The following is a 27,970-nucleotide window of genomic DNA, read 5'->3' as shown; positions in this document are numbered from 1 at the left end:
AAGGCTACTGAAGACCTTTAGAAGTGAATGGCAGGTACTATATTTTCTGCCAATCCTGCGATACCTACTTTGAGATGCAGGCATGCCTGAGGCTGCCAAGAGGTAAGCCACTTCGCAGTCCTGCAGAGTAACTTCCATCAAGTCAATGAGCTGATTGCCTACTACATTACATCGTGAGTTATCATTTTTACCAGGGCAAAATAAGTATAAAGGCACTACCATCATGATTTGGTAGAACTCTTCAGTCCATTTGTTTGGTTGTAATGACAACCCAAAGTATACAGCAATGGAGAGTCCAAGTGCTACATGCAGGTTTTAAGACCTGGGTTGCGGTTAAGTTGACAAAATAAAGTGGAAGCTAACTCTTAATATCCTTTTAAAATTAGTCACATATGAACTATTCCCATTCAAATACGTTATACATTTAAGAAAAATAGCTCAGGCTTCTCGCCTTAGACCATATATTGGTAACGTTTAAACAGCGCCTCTGTGTGTAATAAATCCTTTACACTTAAAAGGTGTACCCTTCAAAGAAACTAAGAAAAGCAGCCTACTGGACCAGAACATGGGTGTAAATTTTGTTAAAAGATAAACTTAAAGAGAAAACAAATTTTTACTAACTCTTCAGCAAAGTCTTCAGTTTCCACCATGCTTTATACTTTTGACACCGACATTTTCCTTTTCTTCTTCCCCTTCTGTCTGTGTACAGAAACACCACTATAAAGACCATCTTGATATGTAAAAATGCACCTTAATCCAGCATACGTTCTGCTGTTTTTAGAAGATGAATTATTACCCCTATCTTTGAATCTGGTGAGCTATCCCAAGATTGAGTGCAACATACCAACAAAAGACCAGACTCAGAAACTAGCTTTAAAAGAACTCTACTTGCACTTTCAACCAAACTTTAAACCTCTTGTCTTTTCTACTGGCTTAGTATGAATTCTTCTTCACTTCATGGAATCACGCTGGTCACGAGTTCATTTGAAAATATGAATACTGAATACATGAATTCTGATGTACTCTGCCACTAATATGAGGGTACACGATCATTCTTGGATGCAGAAGCTGAAATACAAAGTACCACAAAGCAAGATAAAAGGAAAAAAAGTAGATATAGGGGCTATTTCATAAACTAAAGCTTTCTAGTTCAGTGAATTAATCAGAACAACAAAAGGGGAATTTTCTCTTGTTAAATTCTATGGCAACAAAAATACAGATATATCCTTATGAAAGAGGTAAGAACAAAGCTGTTTTATTTTCTTGTAACAAATTAAATGTTTAATTTACTGTTCAAAGATCTGAATCACTATGATATCGCTTAGCTTTGTGATAATGTTTGTTCTGTAGTAACTGCAAATAAATAGGCTAACGCAATGAGAGGGCACCTGGTGGGCCCACTGGCTGCTTTCAGACATAAAGGAGGAAAAAAAACAATGCTTTACTTTAAACTCTGTGTGCCCCCACACCAAACCCAGCGCATGACCAGAAGAGACATCATAGTAGTTGGACCCATCTTGCCTAATGTCTGTATAGCTTAGGTGCTTCTACAGGGCTTTTATGGTGCTTTTCTAATAGCTGACTGAATCAGCTACTAGATAAAAGCACCAAAAGCCCCACTAAAGCTCCCAATCTATAGACATCGTGGAGCTGGGTCAAACTAATGCACTGCTTCTTCTGGTAAAGTACATTGTTTTCCATGTCTGTTAGTGCTTTGAACTGATATCTTAGGACGAGTCTTCATGAGAAGCCTCAGGAGGGACAGGAAATATATGAGCGTTTTGGAACCTATCATCCTGTATTAATGGCCAAAAGTACAACTAGAGGCACTATATATTTATATATTATGCAAAGCTGTGTCAAGAAATAGGGTTATTTTCCTGCAAAATGTTTTAAAACTAATGGATAAGCATGAAGAACCATAGAAAGACCTCCAGTATCTTTTTTTATTATAGAAACATCCTTTACAGAAGATGTTGCACATAAAAATTAAAGGATATTTAAAGGACTAGAAATATTTAATGGCCTGGGAAACTACGTGGCCCTAGCCTAGCTCCAATTATTCATTTTGTGAAAATAAAATATGGCATTGCATAGCATCAATTGATATCTAATACTGAGAGAATATGAGTTCTAGAGAAACCAAAACCACATGCTATTTTTTCCTAATCAGAATCATATTGCAACAAATTAACTGAAGTCAACACAAGAGCTGTTGATGAATTTACACAGGGTGTGGACTAACTGCAGTCATATTTTGGCAGAGCTGTTGGCCTGTGAAGAGTATAGAAAAACAAATCCTAGGAGTATATTTAAACAATATTAAGTTGACTGTTCTGTGTAAAGTAAAGCTGGAATGGGAGATGCAGTTCCAAACTGGACCACATAAGGGCAATTTCCTATGACTCCTGTCTGGCAGTTCAGCAATACCATTCTGGAAAGCACAGAGATTCAGATTCAAAGATTCCCATTGACTTCAATGGGCTCTGAATCACACCTACAGAGTAATGACACTGAAAAAGTAAGGGATTTGTGGAAACACCACTATTTTTAAATCCAGAACTAGTCTCAATTTTATTGTAGCAACTATAGCTGCTTGCAGAAGTTAAAAAAAAAAAAAGCAAAACGGTTCTTTACTTTAAACTGCATGCTCCTGTGGCAAGCCAGTGCATGCCCAGAAGAGGTGGTGTGTTAGTTAGACCCAGCTCACCCAATGTCTGTATAGATCAGGAGCTTTAATGAAGGGTTTTTTGGTGCTTTAATCTAATAGCTGGTTGAATCAGCTTTAGATAAAAGTGTCAAAAAGCCCTGCTGAAGCACCCGATCTATACAGACACTGCAGAGCTGGGTCGATTTAACGTGCTGCTGCTTCCAGTAAAGCAGGTTTGGGGTTTTTTTTTGTTTTCTTTTGTTTTGTTAATGTCTGCAAGCAGCCTAAGGTAACAGTCCCTTCCCAGGACAGCTCCTCATATGTTTCAGCACAATGCCAATTCATTTCACTCTTTTGGGTGACTGAAAATGAACATGAAGTGGCAATGCCAAAGTAGAAGAATTAGTAACCTTAAAAGAAAATGAGGACAACTGAGGTGCCCAGTATTCTTTCAGGACTTCAAGATCATTCAAAAAAAAATAAAGAACCAGCAGAATGGTTTAGCCAAAATAATGCTATGAAAAAATAAAATGATATTTATTCAGATGAACAGCTATAATAATAGCACCTAGCTCTTCTATAGCACTTTTCATAATTAGAGCTCAAAGGACTTGAAAGCGCAAGGCTGTATCATCATTCCCATTTTACAGAGGCACAGAGACTTGCCCAAGGTTATCAAGGTCTAAACTCAAAAGAGCATCAGGTCTCCTGAATCCCAACCCAGGTCTGCAGCCTCATTCTCCAGGGGCAGATTTTAAGAATCCATTATGTAGAGGAGGATGCTATGTCAGCATTTGACTGGTCCAGTACATGAGTCCAGAGAAACTTTTGGGATTTTTTTTTTGTTTGTTTGCCTGAAAAATCTGAGTTAGTGTGTTGCCTCTGCATCTGACTAAGCTGAATAAGGTCTAAAACATCTTCAAAGACGTGTCAAGAGTCCGTTTCTGCAGGCAACAGTGACAGGGAAAAAATAGCTGGGATGAAGGAATGCAACTTTGAGAAGATCCTAAAACTAGTGGCAAAAGGTGTGGGTGAATTTTACATTTATGTTAATAGGATGGGATTTCAAATAAAAGATGTAGAAAAGATGCCTCATCAAACATACTCTATCAAAGTTAGAAAAAAACTGGAAGTGCAAAATAATATTAAGTTTCATTGGAGGCGATTCAAAAACATACTTTTTGTCTCATGTAAAAGACAAGAAAATATTTTTTAAATATTTCATTGATATGGAAACTCTTTCCTTTTATTTATGGGATATATATCATGCCATTTGTGATAGATATCTATAAGGGCTTGCCTACACACAAAAACAGTAGTGCTTCAATCACGCTGTGCAACCTCTCTGCTGCCTAAACAGTTGCAAAGAATCTTGTAATACTGTAGCTTATTTTCATAAAAGATGAGATATAAGCTTCAGGGATAGAATGTAACTTTATATCAGTCTAACTGCTTCCACAGTAAGGACTGTAGTAATTTAACCACTTTGGTAGAAAAAAATCATAGTCCTAGCTGAAAGACAAATGGTATAAAAAGCACCTGTAAACTGGGCCTACAACTTGTTCAGTACTAAAAACGTTCTGGTGATCTGGTATTTTAGTAATACTTGAACTAAAAATAGGCAATTTATGTAACGTTTTAATTGCATATGTACAATAGTATTAATGATTACAAGTAACATATTTCATACCTGAACCAGCTTTCTATATCCCTCAAAACCCTCTTAAAGATTAATGTCTTCCATGTTTACAAAAGCTAATATAGTTTTAAAAAAAACAAAAGCTGAATTATTCTTTTTAGGATGCCATGTATATTACATCTTAGCATCTATATCTGAACAGTCTTTGCAAACATCTATTACTGAGTAAATTGCTTCTTCCCAAAAATCTTACCATTAAATACTAGTAGTATTAAACTTAATGTCAAATAGATAGTATTTGCAAGATTGAACACTTCTATGGCAAACTCTTTGAATTAATGCATCTGGGCTATGAACACTGCCAACATTTTGTATCTTTAAAGATTTATTATGTTAATATTATCCACAGTGTCCATTATTTTATAACTATATAAAGCTGGTACTTCTTTTATAGTTCATGTCTAGGAAAATTTTTCCTTTTTCAAATCTGTTAAATTGAAAACAATAGTCTGAAATATCTTTTAAAAATAATCTCTCCATCATTGCTCATTTTCCCATGCAACCAGGTTTACATATCCTTGTGTGTTAGAATGCCAACTTTTTAAGACAGGGGTTTACTGTATTTAAGCACTGTATAGCACCAAGCACACTGATGGAATTAAAGAGAAATCTAACACTTATAAAATAAAAAATAACTGTTGTCACAGTGTATAGGCTATCCATTTTAAAGACAATGCTGGACTATGATGTGAAAGTGTAAGAACCTTAAATCAGTAATAGTATTGCAGATACTGCAAGGTCTTTTCAGTGTCTCAGTTCCTTTTCAAGGACTTCCTGATAAACACCTTGCATGCCAACATGCCATTACTCTGCAAAACAATACATCAAAATATCATTTGATACAAAATATCATTTAAAAATTGCAGCTACCTTAATTTTGTGAGATTATGTAATCTCTAATGCACAAAAGTTGAATAAGGTGTCTTGACTTCCAATATGCTACAGCAAGTCACCTGCACATTAAATTTTATGAAAACTCTGTAAAGCCCACCATAAAAAAATGAAAACTGCCTTTTCAAAAGCATATTTACATACAGATGTGTCCCTATAGCTTCTTCATATCAGCTGTCAATGACAGAATATACATGAGAGCTAAATGGAACTATGCTTTAGACACAATTATCTGCCAGCAACTAAAAAACAAAAGGTATTCACACCAAATTTGTCTATGGTGTTCCATGATTCTCATTACACAGTCAGTACACAAATTGTAGCACAGTTTGCAAACCTAGCATAGAAAACATTGCTATCACACTGTCATCAAAGCACTGCCAGGAAAAACATGCGTTTTCAGGGTAGACAGTAGTGGAGAACAGACCCTGACCAGCAGGCACTGATACTGTCCTCCTGATGAAAGTCAATTGCCAATTATGTGGCATCAGTCAAGGGAATTTCTGGATCACACAAATTAACTGATAAATGCCTAAGGGAAAAAGAAACCCATGCTCCTACCAATTCAGCTTCAAGAGTTATCTTATATATTTCTTACATTACACTAATCCATAGGGAAATTGAGATTACTATGGATATCATTTTAGCTAGGCAGTAAGGTTTTCTTTGTATTCTCCGAGAGCAGTATTTTCATTTCATCCATAATGTAATGCCACTGGAATATTTGCAATTGGAGGTCTAAAAACATGGCCAAAAAATTTTCATTTGATTCAGTTTTTTTTTTTCCTTCATGTCTAGCCCCATAGTACTGGAAGGGAACTTTGCGGTCACTGAGTCCAGTTCCAAAAGACAACTGGGTCAAATAATCCCTTACATTTTTTTTTTGAAATCCATCCTAAATTTACTCATGACCAACAAATAATCTTCTGGTCTTGTACCAAAACTGTCCTTTAATTTGAACAGCTCTTTCCCCTACCCACTGTTTATACATACAGACATTCAGGGAGGTTACAGGGATGCTGGATTGAGTTAAAAATGTTTACCCAACCTAAGATAAATCAGGATGGGGTGACTAGCAGGAACGGGTTGGGAAGGCAAACCAGTTCTGTGGGGGGATATTGGTGGGGACAATCAGTGTCCACAGGAGGGATGGGGGGCAAGCAGGATCTGTCGAAGAAATTTGGGGGCTCTACCTCCCTGGGACCAGGGGCTATTACTAGCCCTCTGACACCCCCCAGAAGAGCAAACCACCTTCTCCCAACCACCCCCACTTCGCACCTGCCCCTCTCCCCACCCTAACTTACTTTCTTGGCTCTTGGCATCAGCAAGCACTGGTAAAACTGCCACTGGGAGTGGCTAGTGGGCTAGAGGGTTTGGCAGGCTTGGGGGGCGCTGGCTGGTCCATGGGTGGGGGGGTTGTCCATCTGGGGGAGGGGCAAGGAGTTGGGGGGCTAAAAACAGTCCAGTGTGTGGGAGCAGGGGAGTTGGGAAATTGTGGCCCTGGGGCTGGAGCCAGTAGCTGGGCTTTCCCAGCACTGGGGCTGGCTGGGAACTGTACAGAAATTCAATTATATTGGTCTCACCTGACCTGATCTAAGTTAGACTGCTTTGGAAATACAGTTAGCTTAAATCAGCTTGGCCATTTTTAGACTAATCAAACTGTCCTAAACTTCTGTAGAGTTTGTACTTAGATACACCTAACTAGGGATCTTAGTGTAAGGTCTGCACATGGGTGAATTAAGTTGGATTGCATGGCTATTTATAATATAATCTAAACTCACCCTAACCTCCCCGAAGATCTGTATGTACCCATCTTCCTTGATATGGTTACAGACAGCAATCATGTTTTCATTTAGGTTTCATATTACTGACCAGTTCTGGGTCTTTGACTCTCCTTTTGTAAGACAGGCTATCCATATTCCTGACCATTCTAGTATCCTGCTTCCATATCCCTTTTAGTTTCAGCTCACATTTCTTGAACATGTGTAGCAAGAATTACACTCAGGATTCCAGATGAAGTCTCACAAGCACTTTGTACAACAGCACTTATACTCTCCTATCTCTGCTGGAAACAGCTGAGATCTTCTTAGATTACATTTGCCTTTTACAACCTGTTTAACAACATATATCTAAAAATCTCCATCTTCAAAAGACCAAATGATCAACATTTATGACAGCTTCCTAGCTATTTGACTTGTCCATTACTAGATGTTTTAGGAGTTAAAGGAGGTGCCTTTTACCTTTTGCATTTTTTTTTTTTCTGACAGAGGTTTAAACTAGCCTTACACTTAGAAAATACTAGGGTATTCACAATCTCAGAACTCTTAGGACCCTTTGATAAAACAACCCTCAATTTTTTTTCCTTCTTCTTTTTAGCTAGAATCACAATAACATCCCATCCAAACCAAGTAAAGACATAGAAAACAATGCAGGACAAAATAAACAATTTCTTAACATACCATGTTAAATATTACCCCAAATTAACCTCAGTAAAGCCAGTCTAGGTTACAGAAAACCAAGAAATAACTTGCATCCTTTTATAAGCAGACCCAAAGGTCTGGACTTCCTGTCAGCAACCCAATATTCAATCCCAAATCAGTTAGTAGGTGAGCCTATGTGTCTGAACCTTCCCTCACCATCTCTCTTGGGCTTTAATCAACCTTGTTTCAGATAAATTACCATCTCACGGAGGTTCATTTCCTCTCTACTCCAAACTGGTTTGCGCATGCAAAACTTAAAACTGTCAAGTAAGTGATGTAGACAAAAGCTATGCTGTTGTGTTGTAATGACTATATTCATCATCACTGATAAAACATTCAGCTGCTCCAAGGAATGTGTAACCTATTGGCTCAATCCTTTCTCCAATACATATTTTTCTTTTAAATAAAGTAGATTCATAGAGGAAAGTGAGGAGGAAAGGTAGGATATCATTTTTGCAATTAGGGGCACAGGTATCAATAGTCTCTCAGTAATCAAAAATAAAATAGATATGTGTCACTGTCATATTCTTCATGATACTTGTCATAGTGCAGCCAAGATTTGGGCTTATCATATAGAAGTATCATATTCTTTGGATCTGAAATTCTGTGTCACTGACAGCTATGAAGAGATTAAAGTGGGATGTTGCTATTAAACGGCAATGGGCTCAAATCCATCTAATCTGAGATTCTCTCTTCAAGGCTTCTTCTTTCCCATTTAAAGTTATTAAACAAATTCAGGTATGCACACAATTTTGTGAATCAGAGGGAGATGCACACACAGATGCCAGGTGTACAAGGGACAGACCTGTGGGTAAAAGAGGCATGGTCCCGTCATTAAGTACAGCTAAGATTTTAAGCATTGCTGTGAGGCCATAACTGTGACAGATGATTCTGGGGACTCGCATCGGGGCCTCTTCCACTTCCACAGGAGTGGTTCTCAAGTTTTTAGACTTGAGGCACCCCTCAAAAAGTGTCAGCTCTTCGTTTTAACCTTGTTTTTGACAACAGAAACATAATAGGACAATTCTGTTGAAAAGAACTCAGAATAGATGAAAACAGGTCAGAAAGTTTATAATTGTGGATATATTGTATATTCCTGTGTGAAAACTCAGGGTTCATCTTGTCATGGTTGCACACTGAACAGTGCTAGCAGTCTTTGGCACCCCATGTAACTCTTGATAAGGTCTCAAGGTTCCCCGGGGTGCTGCAGTACCCTGGCTGAGAATTGCAGTCCCAGGACTGCAGGTCACAAACATAATGTTATGCTATTTTAGCTTTCTTTTGCCATTTTGTTTTACTTTTCTGCTTTCAGACTATCTTCACTGCAAAAAGGTGAGTTTGGGAGTTTTTTGTGTTTTGTTTTGTTTTTTTACTACACAGTTGATCTGGCTTATTTACACTTCATGATAACAAATCCTAATGGAAATATAGTTAACAGTTATCCTGCAGCAAAAGTACACCTTTTAGGTAATGAAGGCAAAGTTTCATTTTATTTTTATCACTTTGTTGAAACAATTGACTCAAAAAATGTTCTCTCTTTATATATTAGATTTATTTGCCAACCTCTCCAAAAAGGGTTTGGGGTAGGGGGCGGGGGTTATAGTAAAATACAGATAAATTATAACGGCAAATAAAAATATTAAGATAAAATAATCTATAATAGAACATTTTTACTGTCATTTGCATTCAATCACATTCAATTCTCTCTCTCATCATAAAATGTTAAACGTTACAACACAATCAAAATAGTAGCCACTGAATTTGCCATGTGAAAGAAGATGAACTGGGAGAGTAAATTTTTCAAAGTGGAATAACAAGTGATGGTAATAAACGTGTGATATATGGACCCATAAATTGGACTGAAACCATCAACTCATTTTATATTGAGCATAAAACTTCGAGTCACCATGGAACTGAGTTGTAGTCAAATTTCTGGTTTAGAGATCAAAAACTGTATATAATCATTACTGATCTCTTCAGCTATTCAGTTATCTACTACTTAGCTCATCTCAAGATCTCAGCCTTAGTCTAAATCAGGGCTGTGGAGCTTTGGCACAGCCAGCGGCCAGACACAGACTGGCAGTGAGGCCCGTGGGCTAGACACTCTGCAGGCCATATGCTGTGGCAGCATCCCTTCCAGGGATGCTTTCAGCATTTCCCACCCCTTTCCCACCCCCATGTCACTAGCACTAGCAGCACATGCCCCCGCTCCCTACCCCTGCCTTGCAGGCTGTCAGCAGTCTGCCCTTACCGCCTGCCAGCTTTATGTAGCAACCTACCCCAGAATGAGCTGTACCCTTCAAGCTGCTCTATCGACACATGGATTCCTCAAACCCTGCTCCATTATGTGGTAGTAGGAGAAGCAGCTTCCAGGGTCTGGGGGCCACATATTAGCCACTTGTAGCCAGTTGAACAGTGTTACCTGTCAGCTCCATGTTCTTGGGGAACCCTGACACAGGACACAGACTGAATTGCTCCTCCCCCCCCCACCTAAACAGAAACTGATTAAGATGCAGTGAGAGACACACCTAAAACCCTCCAGATAAGGGTGACAAAAGTGAAACAACTGCCCTAGGTCTCATTTGCATCCGAGATGGCAACAGATGACCATTCCTTTACATGAGAGATGGAGAACAGAAAGCCTGAAGCAGAGACTGCAGTGAATTCTGGGATCAGCGAAGCAGGGAAAAACTGCATGATGTGGAAGCTGTGTTCCCAATGCTGATCAACCCTCATACCCAGCTCAGCATTTATCAGACCAGTTCTAATCTGGATTTACAAAGGACTTTTCCTACCCCACCTCCTCCACACACACACACACCTCTAAGCAAGAGTAAGTTTATTAAGCATCTTGGGCCGTACATTCCCCGGTCCCACTATGGGAGGCCTATGTAAACTTAATTGGCTAAAACTCGGTTGCCGGGTTAGGGAATGCTGAGGCAATAGACCAAGTCAGAGTGGGTATGGGCAACATTTGAACAATGGTACAGGGTTCATCACAGCGTCCAGCCCGTTGGAGCCCTGTCCACAAGTGTTGTCATACTTTTCCCGAGACGACTGGTGGAAGTCCTCTCCACAACAGGTTATGAACACTCCAATAAGTCCCTGAAGTCTGTTAAAATACTATAGTAAGATCTGGAAAAGTCATGCTAAGCTGAGGCTTATTCACAGCAAGTAAAAATCCAAAACCCTGATGCTGCAATCTATTGTTTCTGAAGACATCAAGAGATATCGCATCAAGTATATCTGCTATCCATAAGAATGTCAAGCTGGCTCCCAAGTAGGTGTTTCCTGAGTATCAGTAAGTTCCTGAGATGTTCCACCCAGATAACCCCTTGTCAATAGAGAGGACAATTTGATTTACACTATTGCGAATGTTTGAAAGAAGCTGAACTGGGGGTATAAAAATCTGTAAAAGAAGCAGCAGTGTGTGTGCTGACACCACCCGCTTTCTTCTGGAGAGGCTGAAGGAGGCAGATCGTCTCCCTTCAAGGATCGTGCTGAGAACTTTGACCTGTCAGCTTTGCAGCCCGAGTGCTTTGGACTGGTGAGATCCCAGCTCTCTCTCTCTTTTCTCTTCTCTCTCTCTAAGCATAGATTTCTGAACTTGAACTGTATTAGTTAAGCTTGAGCTAAGTTTCCCCAAATACTTAGTGAAACGAGGGTATACTGTAACTGTTTGGGTTTGTTTTTCCTTTGCATGTCTATTACTACTATTGTCATTATATATTTCATCTACTTAGCAATAAATAAGTTTTATAGTCAACTGATGGTAATTGGGTATATTTTTCCTTCTTTATTTCTCTTTCCCCACTTGCTCTGCAGTAATGCTCCTTTTACCTAAGCTAAAGATCCCTGTGTAGCCCAAAATACTGTGGGGTCTGCTCATCAAGAGGCTAAAAGATTGGGACGTGCTGAGTTTGAAACACATAAGGGGATCAGCTTGTACAGGCTGATTGACCCAGTTTGGCTCAGATGTGCCCTAATGAACTGAATGCTGGCCCATGAAGGTGTCATCTGGACACCCAGCCAGATTCAGAGTTATTCTGTTTAACTGTGTGGTTGTGTCTGATTGTAGTTATTGTTGCTCTGATGAACTGATTCTTGGCATATGAGGGGGGTGTCAGCTTATCCATGCTGATCAACCCGGCCAGGCCAGGTGTGTCACGTTAATCTGTGTGTGTTTGTGTGCATGACTGATTTGGGGACTGGAGGAACCCAGCCCCACTGAACTGAGTCCTGCAAGATAGCTCCATTGGGGGTGAGGGCTTGCAGAAGGGAGAAATACAGCTCCGTATAGAAACACCAGTAACAGAAGCAGCACATTAATAGAATTACCAAGACCCTAGCCCTAATAAATGAGCACACCCCAAAGTAGTGGGCAAATCTGGTAACAATAGCCCTAGTGTAAATGGTCAAACTGACCATAATTATTTGGGATGCAGTTGCTTTTATTCCAGAACAAAGGATACATTCCTGTAAGCTATCCCAAAATAGCTTTAGGTCTCCAGAGTATCTAGTCAAGAGATTCTGGGTAATTTTTCCCCTTCCTTTCTACTATAACTCCACTGATTTTGAAAATGTTACTCATAGCTTTCCTCAGCTGAGAAAGAAGAGTCAAGTTAATCATCTTTTAATCTCCATCTTTTCCAGGCTTTCAGTAGAATATGGTTAATTTTTCCTGTTGTCTGTAAACTTTATGGATTTTATCCATCAAGGTTAGAGGGTAACTACACTGTTACTTAGAAATGTAGTCCTGGATATGACTGTAAACTGCATTTGACTGGAGGGCTTGTGGCAATGTGGTGGAGCTATTCATTGTGGGGTAGTTCCTATAAAATACTCCAATATTGCAACCTCCAGAGTAAGACTAATTTAGGGTGCCTGAAAAACCTAGCCCCCACTGCCTTGGTTGGAAAAAAGGCTAAGGGATATCACCCTGACAGACACATGCCCTAGCTGAGGCATTAGGCAGTCAGCAACAGCTTTAATCTGTTGCTCTCTAGTAGAAGCTACAGCCCCTGAGGCACAGGATTCTGTCTGGTCTTCAGACTCTGTCTCAATGATCTAAAGGAGGGGTGGTAGGTCTAGGGCAGCCTCCACTCCTCCATACACTTCTTGCCTAGGTGTATGCACTGAAGGTGGTGGTGTGAGCTATACTAGCCAAAACGATAAAGTGACTTGCATGCTGTAATGATCAAGCTTTGACCCCTGGGTTCAATTCCAATTCATAAATGGCACTACTAAACTAAGAATTGATTAAACATTGCTGCATTATCAGAAACTCGGCTCTCAGATGCAAGTTCTATCCAAGAGAATGATTACACCATATTTTGGCATGGGAAACCAGCAGAAGAAAGGAGAGAGCAGGGAACAGGCTTTGCTATTAAAAGCAGCCTGCTTTCTTTCTGTGAAAGCCCCACAGCTGTATCTATTCAATTTATGATGCTCAGAGTGCATACACAGAACAGCTTCATTACACTATTTGGTATCTATGAGCCTACCCTCCAAGCTAGTGATAACAACAAGAACATTTTCTACACACAGCTTGAAGCAGAGATTGAGAAAACTCACAGAAAAGAGCTCATTATAACACTTGGCAACTTCAATGCAAGAGTTGGATATAGTTTTAAGAACTAGCCTGGTATTCTGGGAAAACATGGCACTGGTAATATGAATGAAAATGGCCAGTGAGTGTTAGGACTTTGTTCAAGTCAACTTTTACGTGTTACAAACACCTACTTCGCTTGGAAAATCATAAGACACACACTGTGGAAACATCCATGATCCGGGAACGGGCACCAATTAGACCTGGTACTGACCAGGTTTCATAGTTTCATAGTAGCTAGAGTCGGAAGGGACCTAGGTAGATCATCTAGTCCGACCCCCTGCCTTGGCAGGAAAGAGCACCGGGGTCAGATGACCCCGGCAAGGTGCTCATCTAACTTCCTTTTAAAAATCCCCAGGCTAGGAGCCTGCACCACTTCCCCTGGAAGCCGGTTCCAAGCCCTAGCCGCCCTGACTGTGAAGTAGCGCCTCCTAATATCTAATCTAAACCTACCCTCCGCCAGCTTGTGACCGTTATTCCTGGTCACTCCTGGCAGCGCACGGGGGAACAGGGACTCCCCCAATGCCTGCTGATCCCCCCTGACCAGTTTGTAGCAGGCCACAAGGTCCCCCCTTAACCTTCTTTTGTGGAGGCTAAACAGGTTCAGGTCCCGTAGCCTATCCTCATAAGGCCTGCCCTGCTGACCCCTGATCATACGAGTGGCCCTCCTCTGGACTCTTTCCATATCGTCCACATCCCTCTTGAAGTGTGGCGCCCAGAACTGGATGCAGTACTCCAGCTGCGGCCTGACCAGTGCCGCATAGAGGGGGAGGATCACCTCCCTGGACCTGCTCGAGATGCATCTGTGGATGCATGACAGGGTACGGTTGGCCTTCTTGACTGCCTCCCCACACTGCTGGCCCATGTTCATCGTGGAGTCAATGACGACTCCAAGATCCTTTTCCGTCTCCGTGCTGGCAAGAGGGGAGTTCCCCAACCTGTAAGTGTGGTGCCGGTTCTTCCTCCCCATGTGCAACACCTTGCACTTATCAGTGTTAAACCCCATCCTATTCTCATCCGCCCACCGTTGCAACCTGTCAAGGTCAGCTTGTAGCCTATTGCACCCTTCAAGTGCACCCACATCCCCCCACATCTTAGTGTCATCAGCAAACTTGAACAGGGTGCTTTTTACCCCCTCATCCAAGTCACTGATGAAGATGTTGAACAGTGCGGGCCCGAGGACCGAGCCCTGCGGAACCCCACTGCCCACGTCCTTCCAGGTCGAGAAGAACCCATCCACTACCACCCTCTGGGTGCAGCCCTCCAGCCAGTTGGCGACCCATTTGACTGTGTGGGCATCGACACCACAGTCTCCCAGCTTTTTGATGAGGACAGGGTGAGAGACAGTGTCGAAAGCCTTCCGGAAGTCCAGAAAGACTACATCCACAGCAACCCCTGCGTCTAATGATTTGGTGACCTGATCGTAAAAGGCCACCAGGTTGGTCTGACAAGACCTGCCTGTGATGAACCCATGTTGGTTGCCCCTGAGCATGTAAGCATGTGAAAAAAATCTTGCATACGAGGTCTTACCAAAGTGCTGACTGTGCCACAGATCATGCCTTGGTCTGCTGCAAAGTCAGAATCAACGTCAAAAAGATCCACCATAGCAAAACTACCGATTGCCCTCAAATAAACATGAGTCAAACTGAAGACACAGAAGAATGCCAACTAGTCAATGAAGATGTTGTGAAAGCAAGTTTACTTCACTGAGGCTTGGCAAAACTTAACAACTAATACGTACAACAATGCTGCTATAACACAGTTTGGCAAAAAATGCAAGGAAACTACAGACTGGTTTGAAGAACTCTCTGAAACCTTTCTACAACTGGTTGAGAACAAGACGACAGCGCAAACCAACTATAAGGAATCTCACAACATTATAACCCTAGAAAATTTGAGAAAGGCTCAAAGAGAAATGCAAGAGGAGGTTAAGAGGTGTGCCCAAAAATTTTGGTTAAACTCTGTGATGATATTCAGAAAGCAGCTGACGCAGGTGATAGTCATGGAACGTACAAAGGCATCAAATGAGCAATTGATTCAGTCAAGAAGAAAACAGCTCTCCTGAAAGACTTAAATGGAAATGTTTTTATTGATAAACAAAAACAACTTCAGCATTGGATTGAACGCTATGGGCACATCCAGACGAGCGCGCATGTGCCTCTTGCCTCATCTCAAACCCCTTTGAGGTGGGGCAAGAGGCACATGCAGGAATGGAGGCAGCAAGGGAATTTCTCCATAGCTGTCTCCAGCCCCCTGCTCCTGCCCCTGCCATCTCCAGCCTCGGGAGAGCACTGAATAGCAGCCCCCCCACCACTCACTGGAAGTACCAGAGAATGAGCAGGAAGCTGGAGAGAGCAGGTGAAGTCTCCAGCTTATCTCCAGGGGCTTGTCTCCAGCCTCTCGCTCATCTCCATCCCCCTGCTCCTTCCCCTGTTTGTCTCCAGCCTTGAGAGAGCAGGGGAAGAAGCAGGGGGCTGAAGGCAGACCGGGAATGTCTCCAGGGCTGTCTCCAGCTCCCTGCTTCTTCCCCTGCTTATCTCCAGCCTTGGGAGAGGAGGGGAGAGCAGGGGAATGCCTCTAGGGCTGTCTCCATTCCCCAGCCTCCTGAGGCTGGAGACAAGCAGGGGAAGGAGCAGGGGGCTTGAGATGAGCAAGAAGCTGGAGACAAGCCCCTGGAGATAAGCTGGAAACTTCCCATGCTCTCTCCAGCCTCCTGCTCATTCTCTGCTACTGCCAGTGAGTGTGGGAGGGTTGATGGAGCAAGTGGGGAGCTGGGAGAATGAACAGAGGGTGGGGGGAAATAAATGCAGCGCAGGGAATAAATGGGGAACAGAGGGAATGAATGGTGGATGGGGGGAATGAATGTGGAGCAAGGGAATGAATGGAGAGCTGAGGGTGGGGGGAAATGAGCCTCCTGTTCATTCTCCTATTCTCTCCAGCCTCCTGATTGTTCTCTTTCTCATCTCCAGCCTCCAGAGGCTGGAGAAAAGCAAGGGAATGAGCAGGGGGCTGGAGACAAGCAGGGGGTGGGGTGGGGTGGGGAGCTGTTGCCTCTGGCAGGGCCTGGGACCCTGCAGGCAGGGTAGTCCATGTGCTGCAGGGGAAGGGGGCTGGACTCTGCTCTGTGTGGGGCAGGGGACCATTGGCAATGCATACGGGGTGCACGTGCACTCCCTGAGCATGGCGGTGCACCCCCTCAAAAAAGGTACCGCTGAAACTGTTGGTCAAGCCTGTAGGCAGTTGCTGCTTGCTACCCCCTGCCACCAATGGTGCCTGTGGGCAGTCAGTAATTGCTGCTGGCCACCGCTGTCACTGCCAGTGGTGTCTGTGGGTGCTCGCCACTCACCACCCCTCCCCCCACTGCTGACAGTGCGGCAGTGTCTATGGGATCTCCTCACTTACCACTGCCACTACACTCCCACTACCACCATGCCCTGCCAGCCACTGGGGACATGTGGTGTTCATGCAGGGGATCCACTCCTCCTAAGCAGTCCCCACATTCCCCCACATCCCTCCACACCCACCCACATCCTCCCACCCCGCTTCCCACCCCCTCCTGCAAACCCCACATCCCCCCATCACATACCACCATATGATAAGGAAACCCAAAGCAAACATTAAAACATGTAGATATTTAAAATTGATTTTATTAGATGTTAGAGACACTGATGGGCTTCTAAATGTCTTTAATATTGTAAATATAACAATAAAACATTGCCAATCTGATCAATCCCCCTTTTTCTCTCTCTTTTGTTCTAATTGTGGAAGAATGTGAATTTTGGGGTATTTTAAGAAGTGAATTTGGGATGCTGCCTCAGCAGGCTAGCTGACACAAGGGGATAGTATCTCTAGATACCAATTACCTGGGTCCCAGAAGCTCCTGAGATCAAGTAACCCTGAGCTGCTGACCAGGGCAGGTTTTTGTACTTCTGGGGCCAGGACAGGGCACCTTTTTATACTGCTGGGGACAGTACAGGTGCTGGCCCTGGGCTCTGGCTCCCCCTGGCTACAGATCCAGGAGGAGCCAAGCAGGGTTATTTTGCCCCAAGTGGCACAATTTCCTCCACAACAAAGTGCATGTCCGAGCACATGCACTGAGGCAAAAAGTCCTGGCTCAAATTTGCACTGCTTCTATTTGAGCTGTTGCGTGCACATGTACTTGCATGTGTGGACGCGCCCTATGGAATTATATACTCCAGTGAGACATTAAGACCTCAAAGGTTTACCACAGTCTGAAGTTATGATGGATTTAGACAATGAGTCTATATTAGAATATTTGCAGAAAACCAAAAAATCATTTCCTGGGAACAAGACATCCAGCAACAACTGTTTGCTTGCAGCAATCTACAAATGACAAATTAGTTCAAATGCTTCATGAAGTTATACTTCTCTTCTGGAAAGAGGAAGCAGTACCACAAAATTTCAAAGATGCTTGGTTTGTGTAATTATGCAAAAACAAGAGGGATAGAAGTGACTGTGATAACTATTGAACATGGTCTGAAAAACTGTTGTTTGCATCACACTCCCTAGGCTGTAATCTCTAGGTGAAAGAATCAATGCTGAAAATCAGTGTGGTTTCTGCTCAGGATGCTCCACCATTGATATGATATTTTTGGTCAAGCAATTACAAGAGAAGTGTAGATAAAAATGAATATCACTGGACCTAGCCTTCATCTATCTGGCAAATTTTATACAGTTAATAAACAGGGCCTTTTTACTGTTCTGAAGAATCTAGGTTGTCGCCCCAAACTGTTGAACATCATTCACTCATTACATCAAGGCATGAAGGCGACTTTAGTGTATGAAAACAAAGAATCAAACACCTTTGACATCAACAATGGGGTGACACAGAGTTGTGTCTTACCCCATGTGCTTTTTAATATCTACGTTCCATTCCTGCTTCTTCATGTGTTCATGAAGGCAGGACAGCAACGATGGCATTTATCTTCAAACCAAACTGCATGGAAGCTTGTTCAACGTTGCAAGGTTTAGAGTGAAAACTAATGTGAAACTGCATAAGATCCTGAAAATAAAGTGGGAAGATGTATTACCAAACAGAGGTACTGGAACATACAGGACTGACACCTTTAGAAACCACTATCAAGAAGAAAAGGTTGTGATGGATTGGCCATGTCAGGAGAATGAGAGAAGACCATATTCCCATGAATATTTTGTATAGTGAGATTCAAGATGGTTTTGGACAGCAGGATTGCCCTCTATGACAGCACCACAATGTGTGCAAAAATGATATACATAGAAAGCTGGGAAGAGCACAATGAATCCTGTTCAATCTGGCAGGAACATCTGGCACTGGGTTCAGCTCAACATAAAGTAGCTTTGATCCGGAGGATGGAAAAACAAAGTGAGAAAGAAAAAAACAGCGTGCTGTAAACTTGGACTCCAACTCAGAGAACACATGAATCTATGAAACTAGTAACAAGCTGTGTTGCTCTCAAGTTGGGCTTGTCCATAGGGGTGTGCGAAGTGGGCCCTATTCGATTCGGATTTGGCCTGAAACAGGGACAGCGATTCAATTTGTTGATTCGGATCAAAGTCCCTAATTTGATTCAGCTGAAACCAAATCTGAAGCGCTTCCTAGAAAACCCAGAAGTGGACCTGGTCCACTGCCGGGTCTGCTGCCGAGCATGCTGGGGACCCCCACACACTTCTGTGGGATGCTCCATCCACCCCAGCTTTCCAGCATTCACAAGCCACCTGCTACCTAGAGGCATGCAGAAAAAACATTTAAAGCTGTCTCTGTCTGAATCACCAAATCTTTCCAAATCTCTCTGAATCGATTCAGAGGGTTCTGATTCGATTCAGAGAGATTAAAGGTCCTCTGGTTTGATTCAGATTTGTTGATTCAGCCACCAAATCAGGCCAAATCTCTACCGAATTGAATCAGGGACTGAAGCCTCACACAGCCTCACAAACAAATCCATAGGGCCTCTGACTAGACCTCTTACATGTACTTCATGATCCAGAGGATCAACAGTTGCCTACTTAGTACTGTCTCCAGGCCTGTACTTCAGCTCAAACCTCACTGACCATTCACATTACAAACCCTTTAGCAGCTGTTCACCCTGCCACAGCAGAATTCCTGAACATCAGAGCCCAAGGCTGAGTTTCTTGCTCACCTGCCCTCCTGCAACATAGCCACCAGAGCACTGAAGGATGACGGTAGTATAGAACATAGCTTTATCTCTTGTTTGTTTCCAGTTTTATAAAATAATCAGATGCCTATGCACTATATTCTTCAATGTCAGTTTGGAACCTAAACACCTATCCTCTCTTTTATTTAAGGGAAGGAAAAAACTAACAACAATAAATGGATGGATGCCACTTCAGGAAGAATATGCTTTTCAGCAAGAAACAAAAAACCGCATTTGCTCTCAGGAGCTATTTTGTGTGTATAACTTAGCAGGACACTGATCGTCAGACCTTGTGTACATCCATCTTGAAGCACCCCCTGAAGTGCCCTGAGCAAATCTGTTGCTTCAAATCTTTTAGAATAAAATACCCTAGCAAATAAATATGGTATTATTTGTTCTTGAATGAGATAGCAGAGCTTTCTACACATATTCAAATACCTATGACCACATCTGAGCTGTATGTAATATGAAGGATTATTTCTTAGCCTTCACATATTTATTACCCCTGAGACCTCCATTTTAAGTCACTTATGTACTCTGTCCAAAAAATTTACAGAAATAAAGTACCTTATATAGATGAGAACTGTTTTATTGAATAAATATTTGGCCTTTGACCAACAAAAAAGAATGGTGACATTATGCTCATCAGATTAAAAAAAAATAAATCAACCTGATTACAGGAGAGGGGCTCAAAAAAAATCATTCATGTAACAAATAAATTCCTCTCACAGATAAAAAGTCCAGTTAAATTACAAGCAAACATGTGGCTATCAGAGCACAAGTTATAGGAGACCTAAAAATGCTATGGCTGATTGAAATGTTCTAGAGTACGAACCTGCCTTTCCTCAAATATTGAATTCGTTACATGGGAAGTATTTTAGTATAATTTTATAATGTATAAATTAAATAAAACGCAGGAGCAAGTGATTAAATTAAAAACCAGGAAAAGCCGGATTTTGGCAAAAACATAACTGCACTGAATATTTAATTAGAATTAGGGGCAGAGTGACTATAGCATCTGTTATGATCCCTGAGGCAAGAGTTTGAACTTCCCGGTGAACTTCTGCTTAACGACCCCGAGTCAACTCCAGTGTCAACAGCACTTGGTTATTAGCCCCGCAGAGTTAACGGTGAACAGTTCTGAAGCTAGTCATATCACCTTCTTGCATCCTAACCCTACAAGCCTCTGACAGTCCTTTGAGCTTCACATGCAAGGTTAACTGACATACCATTCACCAAACTTTTTTAAAGTTATGGTGCATCATGTTGAGGTTAGTCACTGTCATTGTGGCAGGTTGCTCATAGAAAGGAAGACTGTCACAGTAGAGGTGGTCCTGTCAAGTGCAGTGGGTGCACAAACGACTGTACAAACTGTGTGTGATAAGAACCTTTCATCACAGAATTGTCAGCACCACTTAATTTGAACAGCAGCTACAGACTGACTCGCACATTATGTGTAAATCTGATTTCCATAGGTTAATCCCTCCTCTCTTTTTCCTCCTCCCAAGAATACAGAGTGATCCTCAAACTAATTTTATATTGATGTAACTCCACTGACTTCAACGCACTAACTCTGTTTTAATGAAGAGAATTGGTGGCAGAAGAAAATCAAATCTAATCAATGACTACTAATCTTGAATATCTCCACAAATCGTATTTTTGGGGAGTTTGAGCATCAAAAGACAATAACTGCTAATGATTTTTTTCTCATACCTATCAGGACTCAACTTCAGGATTTTGAGATACAGCTGGAAGTGCAACTACACTAACAGTTAAAATGAAGTTCAGCAAGTTGCATTCCTTACAGTTATATGGCAATGTATATTTTCTCTATTGCCATTTTTTCCATTGATTTTTTAAATTCAACACAAAAATGAAAAAAATATGTTTCAGCTATATATGAGCTATGTAGAGATCTGTCACAAACAATAAATAATAAAGGCAAAAATAAAATTTTAAAATAGGAGGAAAGAGGGAGGAATAAAAGAAACAGTGAAGTGTGTAAAGATTAATATTTTAATTACCAAAATATTCTAAGAAAGCCTCCCAAACTACAGTAAAATTTAAAGCAGTTAAACCTGCTAATCTTGACTCTCCACATAGATGCCAGCTGTGTCATCTCATCATACCAGATTTCGACCTTGGAGATATCCTGCTTTTCCAATGCATTAATATAATCCTGCATGTCACTGATAAGGACCACTCTGTTTTAAGAATGTAATCTGGGAAAGATTCATGTTAAATTCCTTAGGGGTAAACCCAAGAACACACACATTTGTCAAAGGTATCAGTGCTGTGTTCAAAACCATATTAATTCTAGTTATTTCTTCTCCCAAAGAACTGATAATAGGGTGTGACCAAAGCATGTGACCAAGTATTGCTTGTAATGCATCACATCTCCAACATGCATCTCTTGGTAGTATATTTATTTTTTAAGTTTAGAGGAAGCTCAGTGTAGATTAGAAATGACCTTTTTTTGTATAAAATGAAGTCTAAAATGAATTGTCATTATATAAATATTGTGAATTGCTGTTTTCTACTGGGATTCTCTCTTTTGGACACCTAGCTTTTTATTCTACTTAGATGTAAAAAGTTTGTATCAGGTTTGTAACATTATATATTTATAGAGTGATGGCACAGAATGGGGAATAGAAGCAAATTTGAAGGCAAAAAATAATATACCTGGATTATTTGCGACACGTAAAGCTTCAGGTCCAAACTGATTTTCTACTACTTAATACAACTGCTATAGCCATTCAGCTACTTTTGGAAAGTCAAATGCATCGCATAAGTCAGAAGCAAGTTCAATATGATTTCTTAGTAGAAGCTGTTTTACATACACAATACCCTTAACCATATATTTTCTTCACATCAGTTTGGGGAGCCCATACTTCCAGAAGGGCTGCCCCAAATACAAACCTCACAATGTAGCAAAGGATGAAACTTCAGTAAATTTGCCAAAATTTTCCAGGTTTGTTAGGCTGCATAAATTGTGGAGATTAGAGAATTAGAAAGACAGCGATAAAGTATTTATGGTAGTTGATAATGAAAAGGGAAACATAAGTGTCTATTCAATTTCCAACCACACAGGACAGTTACTACATTTATCCAGTATATAGACTGACTTACTATGTCAAATATTTGGAAGATGAAAGTCACCCATTTGAATTGGTAGTTGCATCTTTTCATGAAAGTTGAGCCCTTTTATCCTCTCCCTACAGAAACATGTTGAACATTAAGTTGTTTTCTTTTTTTAAATAGGATTGGGAAATTAAAACTGTTAAATTATATAACAGAGACATTAGGCAAGATAACACATTCAGTTTTAAAATATTAGCATAACCCCACAAGGATATTTTACAATTTTTCCATTTACAGATCCTGTAATATAACATCAAAAATCTTCTGAAAGTTTTGACAGACAACAACATTAACATTTTTGATCCTCGGTAGCATTCTTGATAAAGGGTACTGTAATACCAGAAAGCTTAGCTACATCTATATCAACCAGATAGTTGTTCCAATAAAAGATATCACCTACAAGAAATCTTGCTTTTTGCATATCTCCTGGATCATCATGGAAACAACATCATCTCTACACTACCATTAATATACTTGTATAGTTTAATATTCGACTAGGTTACGTGTTCTGATTGCCACTGAAACGGTCATTTGCTAAGCATATCCTTTGTGATATACTTATTTAGTCCAAGTAACTTTTATTTAATCCAATTAATTTTATAACTAGACAGATTACTAAAATTGTTGATTAATGATAAGAAGGCAGGAACTGATCTCTTAGGCTGTGACAGAAATATTTGTGCATCATCTGCCTGCAGTAGAGTCTTGTGTGCATAATCTCCTGTCTTAATGCCTTTTAGCTTGTCCTTATTCCATGTAGATGTAGCCAATGATTCAAATGCTAAACCAAGTATAAGAGGGATGATAATGAGCAACTTTGTTAAGTCCCTCTTTGCCAGGGAAATGGATCACATAACATATTAGGTTACAGTTTTGAACTGGGATTTCTATGTAGCATCTGTATCTACTTTATGAATTCTTTACTAAAGTAATGCACAAAAAGATATCTCCAAGAAACAATCAAAGACTTCTGTTTATCAAATGCTAAGAGCCATAGGAATTTTGTACTGCCTCTACTATATCAATAACCTGACATACGTTATCTGAAGCATGACTTTTTTTCATAAATCCTACTTCATTTTTGTGAATTACCTTCAGAATGACTTGTTCCAATCTCTGATAAAGTTTTGGCTAGGATTTTGGTGTGTACATTCATTAAAGAAATCGATCTATGGTTAGAACAATTTATAGATTCCTTTCCTGGTTTAGGAATTACAGAAATAACAGCTTTACATAAGGTACTTGGTAGCGTACCTTGTTTTTTACTAACATTATATATAGTCAATGATTGAGGTAACAATATATCTTTTAAGTTTTTTACAAAACTCCACAGGAAATTCATCACTGCCCAGAGATTTATTATTGTTCATGTCCCTTAAGGCCAAAGTTACTTCATCTAGTGATAAAGGAGTCTCTAAAATGTCCTTCTCTATCCCTGAAATGTGTGGCATGGTTAAAAAGTCCAGAAACATATTTATTTCTTTGCTAGTAACATTCAGATTCTCAGTGTACAAACTGAGATAAAATTGACTGATTTGTCTCTGTGTCATATGCACATTCCCCAGAGAGTCTTTTATAGTTGATATTCTATGATGGCTAGATTTACTCTTTGGTCTATATTCTAGTAACCTTCCTGCATGTTCCCACAATTCCCAATAATCTTGGTATAATTTAGATAAAGGAATACATTGCTGTCTGGGTCAGTAATTTGTTCACTTCATATCTGATATTAGTAAGAATGTATAGTTTACTGGGCAAAGGATTCGTGAAATAATCCTCATGTCAAAGATTTAATTTTTCTTGTTATAGTCTCTATTTTTGTATTCCATTTTTTCTTGTTTTTCAGAAGCGTATATTTTATGCATCCACGAGATCTTAGTAGTTTCCCATAATATCAAGGCAGAGGAAATAGTAGGTTGCTTAAGCTCCATAAAATTTCTGAACTCCTCTAGAAAGAAATCTTCATATTTATAATCATTCAGCAGGAAGCTGTTGAGTCCCCAGTAATTATTTACAACCGGTCTACCTATAAGGAAGAACTGAAGATCCAACTCAGTATGGTTCGAAACAGCTATGAGTCAATAGCATATTGACCAGAGCCAATTATGCTTTGAGAAATTAAAAACTAGTCAATTTTAGAATACTGTACACTGAATAAGGTGTAGAAGAAAATACAATAATCCCTCATTGTTGGATTCACTATTCACCAAGTATCTGCTAAACCCAGGTCTGACATATAACTTATAATAACTTTCCTAGAAGTAGATTTCATGAACAGAGGGGCACAAGAGCTATCAATGATATTATCTAACCTAGGGTTGGGCAGTTAGTCTGACTGGAGGGCCACTGAGTTTTGGTGAGTTGTTGAGGGCTGCATACACAAAATATTCCAGAAGATATGTTTGCAACAAATTAAAGATAAAAAACAAATCATGTACTAAAAAAATCAAAGATCTACTATAACATATTTTAATTTTATTTCAAAACACATTTTGTCCTGGATTATGTGTTTTTGAGCAGTGTAAATAGAGGTGATTGAATAATAGTTCAAAATAAAGTCTTACCCTTGTATATAGTGTGTATGTGGGGAGGGGCATGACATGGGTGTATATTTGGGAGGTGGGTGTGGGTATGTGGGGGAGGTGCATATGTGAGGGGCTGCCTGTGCCCCAGGTCCCAGGAGCCAGCTGGGGGTGGGAGAAAGAAGAATGGAAGGGCAGGGCAGGTGGTGTGTGCAACAAAACCTTGCCTGAGCAGTGCAACATCACCCCTCTACCCCAATCAGGCCAACAGGCCCAAACCTTGTTATAGCAGCGCAGCCCTGGCCTCTTCCCCACAGTGCTCTCCCAGGGGCACATGCAGCCACTGACAGCAAAGAGCTAGGCAGGGTCCAACTGTCTGCCACATCCAGCCCAGGCTCTGGGCAGCTGCTGCCTGCCACCGAGCCCAGGCTGTTCGTAGTAGGGCTTGCAGCCTCCCCACCACCTGCTGTGAAGAGCCTGGCCCCTGGGTTAAACTTTAATTATATTTATATTATTAATGCATTACAGTTAATGTTTAGCTTGAGGTACGGTCTGGCAGGGAAAGGAAGTAGCATAGTGCCCCAGGAAGGTGGCCAGGCAGGCACCATGGATGCCCCGCCTGCCTGTTGCAGCATGCCACTCCACCTCCGCCTCTCCCTGGCACTGTTGACTTAGAAGGAGGAGGGGAGAGGGGACTAGCATCTATAGGTTAAAGATGGGGCAGTTGAAAAGAAGCCATGTGTGGAATCATTTCACAAAAATAAAGAAGACACCATTAAATGCAAGATGTGCAATGCAGAGCTTAGGTACACAGCACCGGAGCAATGGTAAATTGTCTTAAGCTGAAGTATCCCTGTTTCAAGTGAAAGACAATATCAAAAAGAAATAACAATATTGGTGCTTGTTTCTGGCAGCAATGACCAATTTGTCATGCACTATGATAACTGACAACATGCTGCTTCTAAGTGTCATTGAGGGTACAGGTTTTCATGCATTTAATGAGTTTTGTGAAACCGAAATACCACGTGCCTGTGAGACAAAATATAACCTCATGACTAGAGAGGTGGTATGAAAACTGTGTGAACTCTCTCCAGGAAGAATTGAGAAAAGCTGATAAAGTAATTGTTATGACTGACTGTTGGATAGCATTAAATACTGAAAGCTACATTTTGCATGTCATTAAGTTGGAAAAGTTGGAGCTTTGATCAGACAGAGAGTATCCCAGAACGTCATACAGCAGAAAACATTGCTAAAAAATTAAAGGCTGCAGTAGAGAGATGGGATCTGGAAGGCCATGTCTTAACATGTCTGCAGGATAATGCGAGCAATATTGTGCTCGCTAACACACTGAAGTACGTTGCGTGGTAGTCTGTAAACTGTTTTGCCCACACATTTCAGCTAGTTATAAATGATGGCTTTTTTGGCAGTGTACCTCATGTTATTGTGGCTGCCCATAAGCCAGTTGCAAATTTCCACCACAGCCCTGTAGCTGCTAAAGCACTTGAATGGAAACAAATTCAGCTTCAGGTTAAGCATCACTGCTTGATTCAGCAGTGTAAAACTCACTGGAATTCAGCATAGGAAATGTTTGAGAGACTCAGTGAGCAAAGGTGGCTTATAACAGCAGTGCTGCCAGATAACTCATCTATGAAAGTATCTGATGTTCCAACGCTTGAGCTGCATGATGAGCAATGGCAATTAATAGAGGATCTTACCTGTCATTTCTACTTTAAAATGTGCCAGAACAGCCATGTCTGCTGAACATTCAGCATCCATTTCAAATATTTATCCATTCTGGAATAGTCTTCTCAACATTCGCCTAAACAGCGAAACTGCTGTCAAAACTGGAAAAGATCGCTGATTTCATGTCTGCTGTTTGCCGTTCTCTGGACCATCATATGAAACCCAGTGATCTTGCCATAATATGCAGACTTGCACAGATAGCATCCATGTTGGAGCCGTGCCATAAGCACTTGCAGTTTCTTTTGCCCCATATCCAGATTGCTGCTAAATCAAAGTTAATGCAACTTGCATCCTTCTTGAAAAGTGAGGCAGCTCCAAGCCCTGTAGCTGAACCAACCGAGCCAGCAGCAAAAAAAAAAAAGTGGGAAAATGAGGGGAAAAAAAAAGAGAGTGCTATCACAATGCTTTTAAGTGAAGATTATGCTAAAACTAAAAACTGATGAGAGTGCACTAGAAAATGAGTTGGAGAATGACTTTAGGGAGCCCTGCCCTTCATTAGAGTGCACTACACTAGGATGATGGAAAGTCAATGCACAGCATCTTCCAAGGCTTGAAAAATTGGCTAAGAGTTACCTGTATATTCCAGGGTCTTCTCTGCCTGCAGAACAAGTGTTTTCTACTGCTAAGCTTACTGCAAATCAGTTGACTGGCACCAGAGCACGTCAACATGTTATTTTTTCTCAATAAAAATCATCGTTAGAGTTGTGATAGGACTTTTTGTTTTTACTGTTGTTGCTTTGTTTAGCCTCAATAAAACCTTGAGATGTGATCTTTTTCCAATTTTTTTGTTTAATTTTTTTTTGCATTTTTGGAAGGCAAAACATTTTTAATGAGGTTTTTATGTGAAAAAAAATGTTGGAGTGTTTTGTCCTTGAAGTTTGAATTGGATATTTTTTGGAAGGCAAAATGAGGATTAAATGTAAAAAAGTTGCTGTGGGTTGTTGTTCTCTGGATTTTTATTACTGAAACTGATAGGCTTAAGCCCCAGCAGCCTGGGTCTCAGCACAGAGCTACCACAGCTCTACATGACCAAGCTGCTTCCCTGGGGCTCTCTGGTCTCAATGAGCTGCAACAGCTCCACTCA

At 40.9% G+C, this 27,970-nt stretch overlaps 1 protein-coding gene and 1 pseudogene across 5 annotated transcripts in view; one reads left to right on the top strand and one right to left on the bottom strand.

Moving 5' to 3' along the window:
- TAFA5 (TAFA chemokine like family member 5) overlaps positions 1-27,970 on the bottom strand; it is a 697,812-nt gene that overhangs the window by 586,275 nt on the left and 83,567 nt on the right. The gene's annotated exons all lie outside the window — the stretch shown is intronic.
- LOC149865614 (E3 SUMO-protein ligase ZBED1-like) lies at positions 83-27,586 on the top strand (annotated as a pseudogene).

This window comes from Crocodylus siamensis, chromosome 4, assembly GCF_052110815.1.
Source record: "Crocodylus siamensis isolate JL-2025a chromosome 4, ASM5211081v1, whole genome shotgun sequence".
Classification (NCBI taxonomy): Eukaryota; Metazoa; Chordata; order Crocodylia; family Crocodylidae; genus Crocodylus; species Crocodylus siamensis.
Note: the sequence above shows the minus strand (reverse complement) of the source record. Positions and strands in the feature narration are given on the sequence as shown.